Source organism: Triturus cristatus, chromosome 2_2 (genome assembly GCF_964204655.1).
Source record: "Triturus cristatus chromosome 2_2, aTriCri1.1, whole genome shotgun sequence".
Classification (NCBI taxonomy): domain Eukaryota; kingdom Metazoa; phylum Chordata; class Amphibia; order Caudata; family Salamandridae; genus Triturus; species Triturus cristatus.
The window spans coordinates 53,482,005-53,495,863 of NC_140582.1; positions in this window are offsets into that span (position 1 = coordinate 53,482,005).

Consider the following 13,859-nt stretch of genomic DNA (forward strand, 5'->3'; position numbering starts at 1 on the left):
ACCTGTCTCCAAATATCAACAGGAACAAGAAGGACGAAGAATCATTCATTATCAGCAAGGGTCATTACAGTAGATGAGGCAGATTCTGTCAGCTCTTTATAATAAGCAGTAGAATTTTTCCTCGGATCGGGCAAATGAGCCTTAAGGGATAAAACCTCACTTCATTTCCATGGTGTATAAACCCATTGTTCCTGAAAACAGGTGCCTACACAACGTATCTAGTAATTTTACCATGCTGATCCGTTAACTCTTGTATTTCTGGGTAATATAGAGGATAAACCTCCTGCATCGGAAACTGAGATACCGACTTATGAGTATTCTCATACAACCTTCCCCTGTAAGCAATTAAAGTTGTAAGATTTCCAAAAACCTGACCTGGCTCCAAATCAGTAACATACACATAATCTCTAACATCAAATACATTTTGAGGCGCTTCTGTCCCAAAATGTTGCTGCCAAAGACTGCGCAATTTAGCAGACATATGCTCAAAGGCATGTTGCTGTATAAAAGGCAAATTGTCACATGACTTTCCAGACATCTTCCACACTATAGATTGCATTACATGCCCACGTGCCCACTGCGCAGCCTGATTAGCTATTACTTATTTATCTAATTCCCCCACCCCAGATTGCACTAACGGGCACATGCGCTTCCTACATTTCGTCCAGTCTCTATCCACGCACTGGCATTTCAACACTCAAAGATGTCGGGGATGAAAAACCATGGAAGGAGAAGTGACAGAAGTAACAGGTACAATCGTCGCTGGCACTTGTACCGCAGGAGAGAGAACAGAGGATACCGGAGTCGAGACAGTAGGTGTGCTAATAGTCACAGTTGCCAAAGATGGCGAAGACAAAGAAGGAGCTGGGGTGCCGTGGCCAAAGCCATCAAAACAACAGCTGTAGATAAGGGAACAGTTGAAGCAGATATAACAGGCTGCTGAGACTGTAAGGGAACAGCGCGGTATAGCCTCTGCAGGGCATATAGGGGCAGCGTCTAGTATCTAGCAATACCTCTACAAAAGTATCTGTTTCCTCTTGGGCCAAATAAAATTTATCAATATGCAACTGAAACCTCCTATCTTCACATTCAACCCTTGCGTCTTGCTTTTCTTTATCATATGCTACAGCTTTCTGGGTCAGTGTTTGCATCTACCCTTTCGGTGCATCCTTTTCCATCTTCAATCGTCTCTGTCTTGCTGCTTTCTGCCACGATCTGAGGGAATCAAACATAGACTGTCTACTTCGTCTTTTAAATAACTGTTCCTGTAAAAACCCTATCTTTTGTTCATCAAAAGTGCCCGTCAATGGCCACTGTAACACTGTAACTCGGCATTTTACCTTGTATAGTTGTGCCAGAATGTAATAAACCCAATAGGGCCAAGAACATGTTTCACATACATATCAAAATTAGGGGTGCCTTCTGGAGGGGCCAGTTGAGCTTCTTCCGATCGAGCATCTGCTAATCCCAGGCATTTTCAAAAGAAAAAACAAGTTTGTTATTTATGCCTGGCAAAGCAGTTGCAAATGCTTTTTTTAATACCAAAAACGGTCCTCAGACTGTACCAAACTCAAAGCACAACAGTCTCATATCCACAAAGAACCTACACAATCTCACCTGATATGAGTAGCACAAACTAACCAATTCTCCACTGCCAACTCTTCAGACCACACAGTCAGATCCAAGTGTTTTGCCGTTCAGGACTCCACTAGGGATGACCACTGTGTGAGGCGCAGTCCAGCAGAACGGAAAGGGCAGTTGCGAGCAATTGACACTCCTCGTGCAGGTATACCTGAACCGTCAGTCCAACCTGACAATGGCATCTACCTCAATCACCTGAAGGAGTCCCTGTCTGGGCGCTAACTGAAGGAAGTGGCCGATTCACTTCACCCGGGTCACTAATGACCACCTCTCGGCCATCCATACTAAATGAAGAGTCGGTCAGACAGTAGAGAATAAAAACCAAAAACTGTTTATTCATATACAGTCAGAGCGGAGCCCAGTCTGCCCAGTCGTTAGGAGTGCTGCAGAGGGACTGACATCAGCAAAGTTAAAGATACATTATGTGCATTTCAGAACTAAATGAAGGCACGCCCATAATGGTATTTTCCAAGCAGATGCAGCTAAACAGTGAAGTACAGAGAATACGTTTTGATTCTGAGGCCAGGCACACATTATCTACTACTCAAGGTCGTTCTGCCCATGCCCACCACTAGACAAGTGGGAGAAGTTTTCTATCTAGAGGGAAAGGTATGCGCTAATAAGAATAGAGTATTCATTAGTGAAGCAGAACCCAATCTCAAACCTAACAGAGCCCTTTTCTCAGAAATAATGAAGGATTGGTTTTGATCATGATTCAAAATGGCGTCTGAATAGAAAATGGTGCCGCGAATGTTAACTTACATAGTGCAATGCGCAAGCATAAACATTTCTAATCTAACAGAGGTAACCGTGATAATGTTAAACCACCTGATAGGTACCAGTATTCTGATACACGTTCCTCCAATTCCTTTCAGTATACATCCAATAGATATTCGGACAGAGGACAGTCAGAGCGGAGATCAAAAGAGCATGTGAAACAAAGGAAGGGCTCACAATGCTCATCTGAATACATAATTAAACAGGAAGACGAACTTAAAATATCAAAACCTCAATTTAAAAAGAAAAAGGTAGCTGGACTAAAAGTCAAGCATGCCCCGGATTTTAAGGACTCTGCTTCTGAACGGGGAATGAGCATTGACAATGCTGACTGTGTGGCAGAAGTCACAATAGTTCACCAGAAGCTTATGCTTGTAATCAAGGTTTAAGCAATCCCTCATAATGCGCGGGGTTTACTGTCTCTGAGCAAAAGAGAGCATGAGTGACTAAGCAAAAAGTTCTAAGTCCATCACTACAGTTCCTGACGGAACAGAGTTGTCACGTTCAGTGGATACCAGAACCGTTTACTCCCTATCCAGGTTCGGTGGACTAACGGTGGCACTGTGAGCTAGATGGCCCAAGGGACAACATCCTACGAGGGTGTATAGAATCAGTTTGGTACCATCCTAAGTTTATGTCCTCCGCAAACACGCAGCTCCTACTGATTAGTGGAAACTACACAGCATGGCAACACCAATATTCCTTGGTTTTAGTATTTTGTATGAATCAACTGAGTAGCTTAATCATGCTTCCTCGGAGATCACTATATACCTCTTCAACCGGAGATGTCTGTGGTGGTATGGAACATCCTCCTCGGCTGAGTAGGTATATCCTATGTTGGTAAATTCAAGCTTGAAAGGATTTAGGGGTCGATTACGATGGTGGGCAGACAATGTCCGCCCACCATTGCATTGGCAAAAGGGACCGCCCGCAATAGGTGCGGCGGTCCCGCAATACCAATTACGATGCACCCGCACACTGGCAGGCGCATCCCATATTTTTACATTGCGGCAGCCGGTGCTGCAAGCAGCACCCGCCACAATGTAAACATACTTGTTGTCCATCCAAAGGGAAGCATAACAAATTGGTGACAAAAGGGGGCAAAATGCAAAAGAAATATACACGTTCCCAGTGTCCGTCAGAGACTCACTGGTTCAGGCTCCTATTGTAAATCAATACGTTGGCGCTCTTGAGCACCGGCAGTGGAGCTTGCTCTGTCCTGAGCTCGTATCCCACGTCAATCAAGATGGTATACCTTCAGGGTATACTTCAATCTCCTCTGTCCAATATTCAAACAACACAAAGGTCCCTTTCTAATCCTAACTAACTCTGTTTGCACTATCTTTCAGTGCAACCTATCTCACACAGTCCATCCCTAACTAATCTTTATTCTCCTTAGATACACCGTCCCTCAGCTGAGGGTGCAAATTGTATCTGGAGGTCCCAGGCACAGAGGAGTCAGGGAACAAGGGCTCTTGGATAGATCGTATTTCCGGAGGAACTGCTGCATTCAACACGTTGTTATTTTCCTTATCTGTCTGTGTTCACACTCTGAGTCTCTGATGTCATCCTTGATCGACTGGTCATAGGGTAGGGGTAGAGGAACCCTCCGATAGTGGGTAGTATGTATCCAGTTCTTATGGCCAGCAATATTCACAGCGGTGCGCATCACCAACAAGACCTGTTCAGGCCCCTTCCAGCATGGCTCCAAATGTTTCTTCCACTGGAAATTCTTGAGGAGCACGTAGTCTCCAGGCTGAATGTTGTGGCCGGGTCCCTCTGGTGTAAAAGGCAGGGACTCCTGCACCTTTTGGGGAATAGAATGTAAACTTTCTGTTAACTGGCCAAGATAATCCAACAACACAGGGTACTCTATATCAGAGAATCAACGTGGGCGTGGAACGCCCCAGACATTTGCTGGATATCTGAAAACGACCTCATATGGTGACAATCCTGTTCTAGAATGAGCTGTCATTCTTGTTGACCAAAGTTCTAATGGTAAAGCATCTGGCCACTGCAACCCTGTCATCTCCTGGATCTTTGCCAATTTCAGTTTGAGAGTACCATTGTACTTCAAAACTAAACCCGCTGTCTGCGAATGATTGGCAGCATGAAATTTCTGCTCAACATGAAGACCCTCACAAATTAATTGAATCACTTTTGCATTAAAATGACTTCCGTTGTCACTCCAGATCACTCGGGGCAAGCCGAAATGAGGAAAGAACTCCTTCAGGAGTACCTTTGCAGTTGTAATGGCTGTGTTATCTTTAGTGGGGTAAGCCTCAACCCATTTACTGAATGCACAACGAGCTACCAAAACATACTTCCGAATATTACATCCCTCCAATTCTATTTAGTCTATTTGAAGGACTTCAAAAGGAAATGTGGGTGGTGCGAGATCAGCCTGTAGTGTAGAGGTACCCTTTCCAGGATTATGCATCATGCATACAATGCAGTACTTCACTAAGTGTGCAGCTGTCTTAGAGATATTATCATTTTTCCATACAGGGTCTAACAACTTGTAAATGCCTTTAGCACTGATATGAGCTGGACGGTGGGATATAGTAACCACAGAAAGAACGTATGTGTCTGGCAACATAGATCTCTGTTTCCCTGATTTATCAATCCTACAACTTTCTTCATTAATGTCTGCTGTACTTTCCTGCCATACTGCTAACTATTTTATTGTGGCTTCACTTTGTATCTCCTTTACACTTTCGAGGGTATCTTCAAACATGACAAACACGGGAACCCACCTAGCTGGACCTGCTACAAACATTCTTTTAATCTTTGTCTGGGCTGTCTCCTTAGCTGTCTGATAAGCAAAAGCATTTCCCCCACCTACATCATCGGTGACCATCCTGTGGGCACTACACTGCACTATTGCCAATTTCTTGGGAATTGTCAGAGCAGACAAAAGCCTCAATATGAAGTGTGCATGCTGTATTCTGGTGCCATGGGAAGTAAGGAACCCTCTTGCAGGCCAGAGTCACCCAAAATTATGTGCGACCCCGAAGGCATACTGGCTGTCAGTATAGATGTTGACAACCAGCCCTCGCTCAATTCGCAAGCTCAAATAAAACAGCGAGCTCAGCAGCTTGAGCAGACTGATAAGGAATCTGTGATGTGTCTACTACTGTACACAGTGAAGTGATAGCATAGGCTGTAGTGGTTGTGCCATCTGGTAATTTAAAACAAGAGCCATCTACATATAGTTCCCCTTGTGGGTCAGATAAGGGAACATCAGTCAAGTCTACCCATCCTTTCGTCTCTTCTTTTGTTCGGAAGATGCAGTCATGTTGTTAACTTCATCACTCTCAGAAGGGAGGGGTAGTAATGTGGCTGGATTCAGTGTAGCACATTTTTTGATTGTGATGTGTTTAGCAAACAATGTCATTTCATAGCCAATAAGACGTGCACTGGTGAGGTGCTGTGTCTTTGTTTTATTCAAAAACATGTCCACAGCATGGGGTACCATAACTGTGAGGTCAGTATCAAGCACGAGTCCAGCTGATTGTCCAATCGAAGTAGCACAGCTGTGACTGCTCTTAGAGAACTCGGGAGGGCTCTCGTGTCTGGATCAAGCCCAGCAGAGAACTAAGCGCACAGCCGTTGCCTATACCCGAATTGTTGTGTTAGGACAGAAAGCGAGCAACCAGCTATCTTGTCGACGTAAAGGACAAACATAATTAGGAGTACCAAGCACAGGAGCGGAACAAAGCACAGTTTTTAATTGATCAAAAGACTGCTGACATCAGGGAGTCCAAGGCAATGGCTCATGCACTTCTTTTGTTGTTAATGCAAGCAGAGGTTTGATTAGTAAGGAGTAATTAGGTATCCACTGGCGACAGTAGGAAGTGATACCCATAAAAACGTGCACATCTATTTGAGTTTGTGGAATTGGAATTTTGAAAATGGTACTGATATGCTCCGAAGTCAATCTCCTACCCTCCTTCGACAGTAGGTGACCTAAATAGGTGACCTTCTGTCGACAATACTGGAATTTATGGCCATGATGGGCTAAATACAGCAGCAAATTAACTGTACAGTCTCAACAACATTATTCTGTGTCAGAAGCAATGAGTATGTCATCAACATACTGCACCAATTCATTACCTGGGTGAAGTGAAAGAGAATCAAATTGACTCTTTAAAGCCTGACTATAAATACTCAGACTCTCTGTATATCCCTGAAGGAATCATTGTCAAAAGTGTGGTGATATCAGGAACCACAATTGTATTAAATTCGCGCAAATCAATCACAAAGTGATAAACATCCTCATGATCGCCAGGGGAACCGGATGGCATCCATTTAAGAATCAGAAGAATGGAACTCTTACAGATATTGGCAGACGTCTCTTCAACTACTCCTTTTTGGAACAAATCCTGAATAAGCTATAGAAGGGCCTGTTCTCCTGACTGAGGTATCTTATACTGGGGAATACGAGGCAAAATAGCATTGTCCTTGACCTGTATCAAAACTGGTGGTATGTGCAACAGTCCCACATCTGTATCACCTGTCACCCATAGTGTGGGCGGCACATCAGCAAACTCAACAGGAAGAGGTGCACCCTGAGACAAACACTGTTTAGCACCCACATCAGGGCCCATTGTCATATAAACACCTGCCGGGTAACAATAAATAGTAGCATGCAATTTCTTCAACAAATCTAAAACCCATCACAATTGGATGTTAACAAAAATGGAGAACCCACAGTAAAAGGACCAACAGTCAATTCAAGGGGTTGGGAAATGGGGCTTACAACCGGTACACCTGAAATACCTACCGAAACATTATGATGGCCAGACAGAGCCGCCCCAGGGGCCAAATGTTGAGAAACAGAACTCTTCGTCGTACCTGTGTCCACCAAAAATTCCTTAGGTGAGCCTTGCAAATCCGTAGTGACATAAGGACCACACTGATCTACAGTTATCTGAACTGGTCCCTCACTCTGTCCTTGGCTGTCCTAGCTGTAAGACATTCCTGTCACCTCATCCGTATCATAATCATCATGATAATACTGTCCATCGTGAGGGTCATCAAAATAATTATTAACAGAACGACCCTGTGAGACCGCAGCATTCTGAGCTCTATCAGTCCCGCGACCTCGTCTACGAGGACCTCTCCCTCTAAGGACAACAACCTTCTGCAAAAGAACACGGCACTGACTATGCCAGTGACCCTCCTTCTTACAGTATGCACAGTGATTCCCTGGTGTTTGTCCTGATATATCTGTGTGCCTGAAGGGAATGGGGGATTTTTACTGACTCCTTTTATTTTCTTCACGCACTTTACAATAACGCGGCGGCCATTTTTTAGAGCCACGCGTTTGGGTGGTTAGCGCTCTAGCCTTTTACTGCCCTGCCATTTGAGTATTTAATGGCCACTGGAGGGACACGCAGCCGATGCGCGCAGCGGGTACGCTGATGGCGTACCCAAGGCAAGCCTGTCTGCGCCCGTCCGTGCCCGATCGGGACCAGTGGCCATGACCGCTGGATCAATTAAGAGGGACACTTATATCTACTCTCCATCCCATTTAAATGAACTTAAGAGTGTGCCGCTCATTGACTGTATGCTATTCAATCCTGAATCTATGGCCTCAAGTTGTCCCTACTGCGGGTTTGTGCCTAAGTCAGGCGAAGTTCATAGTCTAGCGTTTACTCTCCCATCGGTCGACTATTACCGTGAACTACCATAAGGCAGTGGAGGAAAAGTACTTTTTTTTCAACTTAAACTGCTGTTCACTTTAAAAGCATAAGCTAGATATTCTTGACCTTTTGACTAATGAGCAACCAGATGCCATTTTACTTACCGAAACTTGGCTTCACGGAAGCTCTGTCCCTGACATAGCAATTGCTTTGCCCCCTAACTATGCTATTGTCAGAGGAGACAGGGGAATTAAAATAGGGGGAGGTATAGCTATTATTTTCAAAAATTCTTACACCTGCAAATTTGACACTTTACCCTTCCAGGGCTGTGAGGCTTCTCTATTTAGACTCATTTTAACCCTCCAATTTACATTTTCAGGAATTTTGCTTTATCGTCCATCTGGGCCTGCGGGCGCCTGGGCTGCATCTCTTCTGGATCAAGTCATCCCATACCTTGTGGACGCCGCCAATCTTACCATATTGGGCGATTTAACCTGTGTAAACCAGTGCTGCACTTATTTCAGATTTTACTGCGGTGAATATGCTGCTCTGTACTTCGGGCCTACATATGTGGCTGGCCATCTACTTGACCCAATTTTTTCTAATATGCACAACATTTGCTGCTCCTCAGCTTTGCCTGTACTATGGTCCGATCACTTCCTAGTTGGCTTCCAAATTTCAGAAGATTCACTTGACCCGTCTCCCACGGTCTCCGGCCTTACAGCTAAATCTAGGAATTGGGGAAAATTGAACACTGAAGTGTTCAACAATATGCTATCTAAAACTGTCCCTACAGTCGGCCTTTCATTGGCAGATGATGTTATTGCAATTCAAAGTTGGATTTCCAATTTTGTTGAGGCTTGCATCCCACTATCTGCCAAAAAGGCAAATAATCACCGCCCTCCTGCCCCCTGGTTTTCAGAGGAGCTTAAAATAGAGAAAAGTAAATGTAAAACGTTAGAGAGGCATTGGAAAAAGACTTATACGCTAGAGGCTAAATTAACATATAAAAAGGCTTTAACAGACTATCACTCACTCTGCAAGGCTGCACACGTAGATTAAGTGGCCTCAGCTGTGTCCAGAGCACAGAATAATCCCAAGCAGCTATTCAAGCTTGTAAAAAATGTGTCAGGTGCCGATTGCCTGCCTGCTTCTCCTGATCTGATTGCTTCATAATGTGAGAAGCTTGCCAGATTTTTTTTGAGTAAAGTCTAAAAAATATATGGTTCATTTGAGGACTCTACGCCGAATAATGCCTCACAGCAATCTGGGAATTCCCATTATATTACTACCACTGGGACATTACAGGAAGACCTGTTCTTCGTACACACTGACAAGCTTGACTTCTGGGCACCCTTAGAAATTAACTCCTTTAGGCGGATACTGGACAGCCTGAAATCTGGCTCTCCCAGAGATCCCATTCCCGTAACTGTGCTTCAGAAATTTGAGCAATCCTCCCTGATGTTGATCATGGAGCTGCTTAATACCTCTTTAAAAGAGGCAATTGTTCCATCTATCTGGAAGCACGCAAAGGTTTTACCGTTGTTGAAGAAGGCCACTGCTGACCCCATGCAACTATCCAATGTTAGGCCCATTTCCCTTCTTCTTGCTTTTTCCAAAATTTTGGAAAAGCACGTCAATCTACAATTGACATCATTTGTGACCTCCCAAAATGTTCTTCATGCTTCACAGTCGGGCTTCAGAGCTGGTTTTTCTACTGAAACCGCCTTGCTTGGGGTCACTGAAATGGGGCGTTATCAAGTTGACACGGGCGGCACTGTGGCACTTATCCTAGACCTAAGAGCCGCTTTTGACATGGTTTTGCATACCGTGTTATTGCCGGCTCTCCAATCATTGAGGGTGACTGACAGGGCACTCAATTGGCTTGCAAACTTCCTGACGAACCGTACATTTCAGGTTTTCTCGCCAGCAGCGTGCTCCAAAATTCACAACTCACTTTATGGGGTTCCCCAGGGCTCATTCCTCAGCCCTTTATTATTTAACAACTATGTTAGGCTAATGGCGAGGATTGCGGAGGAAGCTGGGTTGTCCCTCTTTTTGTACATCGATGACACCCAGATTGTCTTCTCCCTCTCTGCTGATAGGGCGTCTAAACCCTCCCTACTTCAGGCCGGTTTGAGGAATATAGCAGGCTGGATGCTTACCAACCAGTTAAAACTCAACGGTGATAAAAGTGAAGTGCTGATCGTGGACAAGAATAAAGATCTGTTGGGGCCCCCAGCATTGGCCCACTGAAATGGGTCCACCTCAGCCAAAACATCAGGTCCAAAATGTGGGCGTCTTAATTGACGACCAACTATCCAATTCAACAAAGCTTTATTCGACAGTTTAGTCATAAAAGCAGATCAGATACAATAAAACATTCATAATAAGATTATAAATATACTGAATCTAAAACATTTAAAAACGCATTAAACAACTATCCATGAAGCAGCAAGCAGTGAGAGTAGCTTCGACTTGCTTCACAATCCTTAGATGGCTTATGGATTTTGCCCCCTTCTACCCAATGTACCGTGGTCCAGGCTCTTATCACCTCTAGACTGGACTACAGTTACATTCTGTACTTGGGTGCCACTAAGGATGTGTTACGCAAACTTTAGTTAGCAAAGAATGCTGCAGCAAGGCTGCTTTGTAAGATTCCTAAAACTGCTTCTATCTCTGGGTCGCTTCGAGACCTCCACTGGCTCAAGATTGAGAACCGTATTAAATTTAAAGCTTTGAGTATTATGTTTAAAATAAAATCTGGTAAGGTGCCACACTATCTGAAGACTTTAGTTCACCCTTATGCACCATCTCGAGTGCTCCACTCTGACACTCAGGCCAAGTTTACTGTTCCTAGGACGAGATTAGTGCTTATGGGCGGTCGCTCTTTCTCGTGTCTGGGTCCCTCTTTATGGAACTCCCTTCCTATAGGTCTCCGGAATGAACTTTCTTATGAGAATTTTCGGAGGGGTTTAAAAACTTGGCTATTTAATATGTAGATTTCTTCCTTATTACTCTTGGCTCTTTTCAGGCGGCGCCGGGAAACCCTAGGGTAGCTGTGCCGCTCACAAAATCAAAATAACTATAAAAATATTAGGCCCAAAAGGTGTCGTGGTCGGCTGCCTGCTTGTGCGTGGAAGCTGTCTAGAAGGACCACCATGTCCTCTACCGTTCCCCCTAAACGCTTGCTGTAACAGCACCTTTGTCTTCAATTCCTTATGCTTTTTAGCTGTCTTTTCTTTCTCCTCTGGAGCCATATTCAAAATAACATAGGGGGAAGAGGTGGACCAAGTACTCTCAGATGCCTGCAAACGTGTCACAATTTCAGGAAGCAGGTTGGAAATAAATGTTTCAACAAACAACTGAACTCCTCCCTTGATAGACATATCCTGCCCGATATAGTCCAAAAACGTATCTTCAAACCAAGTAAAGAAATCAGACACACTTTCATCCTTCTTCTGTCAACAAGCCGTCAACTTATCCCAACTCACCTTCTTCGGCGGAATAAGAGAGTGCATATATGTAATGATGCGGCCTGGCAAAGCAAGTATCTCGGCTCAGGCTTATTACCTGGCTGTCATTCCTGATCCCATCCCTTAATCTGCTCCCATGTGTTACCCAACAATGCTGCATGATCTTCAGTATGAACCTGTCTCCAAATATCAACCGGAACAAGAAGGACGAAGAATCATTCATTATCAGCAAGGGTCATTACAGTAGACGAGGCAGATTCTGTCAGCTCTTTATAATAAGCAGTAGAATTTTTCCTCGGATCGGGCAAATGAGCCTTAAGGGATAAAACCTCACTTCTTTTCCATGGTGTATAAACCCATTGTTCCTGAAAACAGGCCCCTACACAACGTATCTAGTAATTTTACCATGCTGATCCGTTAACTCTTGTATTTCTGGGTAATATAGAGGATAAACCTCCTGCATCGGAAACTGAGATACCGACTTATGAGTATTCTCATACAACCTTCCCCTGTAAGCAATTAAAGTTGTAAGATTTCCAAAAACCTGACCTGGCTCCAAATCAGTAACATACACATAATCTCTAACATCAAATACATTTTGAGGCGCTTCTGTCCCAAAATGTTGCTGCCAAAGACTGCGCAATTTAGCAGACATATGCTCAAAGGCATGTTGCTGTATAAAAGGCAAATTGTCACATGACTTTCCAGACATCTTCCACACTATAGATTGCATTACATGCCCACGTGCCCACTGCGCAGCCTGATTAGCTATTACTTATTTATCTACTTCCCCCACCCCAGATTGCACTAACGGGCACATGCGCTTCCTAAATTTCGTCCAGTCTCTATCCACGCACTGGCATTTCAACACTCAAAGATGTCGGGGATGAAAAACCATGGAAGGAGAAGTGACAGAAGTAACAGGTACAATCGTCGCTGGCACTTGTACCGCAGGAGAGAGAACAGAGGATACCGGAGTCGAGACAGTAGGTGTGCTAATAGTCACAGTTGCCAAAGATGGCGAAGACAAAGAAGGAGCTGGGGTGCCGTGGCCAAAGCCATCAAAACAACAGCTGTAGATAAGGGAACAGTTGAAGCAGATATAACAGGCTGCTGAGACTGTAAGGGAACAGCGCGGTATAGCCTCTGCAGGGCATATAGGGGCAGCATCTAGTATCTAGCAATTCCTCTACAAAAGTATCTATTTCCTCTTGGGCCAAATAAAATTTATCAATATGCAACTGAAACCTCCTATCTTCACATTCAACCCTGGCGTCTTGCTTTTCTCTATCATATGCTACAGCTTTCTGGGTCAGTGTTTGCATCTACCCTTTCGGGGCATCCTTTTCCATCTTCAATCGTCTCTGTCTTGCTGCTTTCTGCCACGATCTGAGGGAATCAAACATAGACTGTCTACTTCGTCTTTTAAATAACTGTTCCTGTAAAAACCCTATCTTTTGTTCATCAAAAGTTCCCGTCAATGGCCACTGTAACACTGTAACTCTGCATTTTACCTTGTATAGTTGTGCCAGAATGTAATAAACATAATAGGGCCAAGAACATGCTTCACATACATATCAAAATTAGGGGTGCCTTCTGGAGGGGCCAGTTGAGCTTCTTCCGATCGAGCATCTGCTAATCCCAGGCATTTTCAAAAGAAAAAACAAGTTTGTTATTTATGCCTGGCAAAGCAGTTGCAAATGCTTTTTTTAATACCAAAAACGGTCCTCAGACTGTACCAAACTCAAAGCACAACAGTCTCATATCCACAAAGAACCTACACAATCTCACCTGATATGAGTAGCACAAACTAACCAATTCTCCACTGCCAACTCTTCAGACCACACGGTCAGATCCAAGTGTTTTGCCGTTCAGGACTCCACTAGGGATGACCACTGTGTGAGGCGCAGTCCAGCAGAACGGAAAGGGCAGTTGCGAGCAATTGACACTCCTCGTGCAGGTATACCTGAACCGTCAGTCCAACCTGACAATGGCATCTACCTCAATCACCTGAAGGAGTCCCTGTCTGGGCGCTAACTGAAGGAAGTGGCCGATTCACTTCACCCGGGTCACTAATGACCACCTCTCGGCCATCCATACTAAATGAAGAGTCGGTCAGACAGTAGAGAATAAAAAACAAAAACTGTTTATTCATAGACAGTCAGAGTGGAGCCCAGTCTGCCCAGTCGTTAGGAGTGCTGCAGAGGGACTGACATCAGCAAAGTTAAAGATACATTATGTGCATTTCAGAACCAAATGAATGCATGCCCATAATGGTATTTTCCAAGCAGATGCAGCTAAACAGTGAAGTACAGAG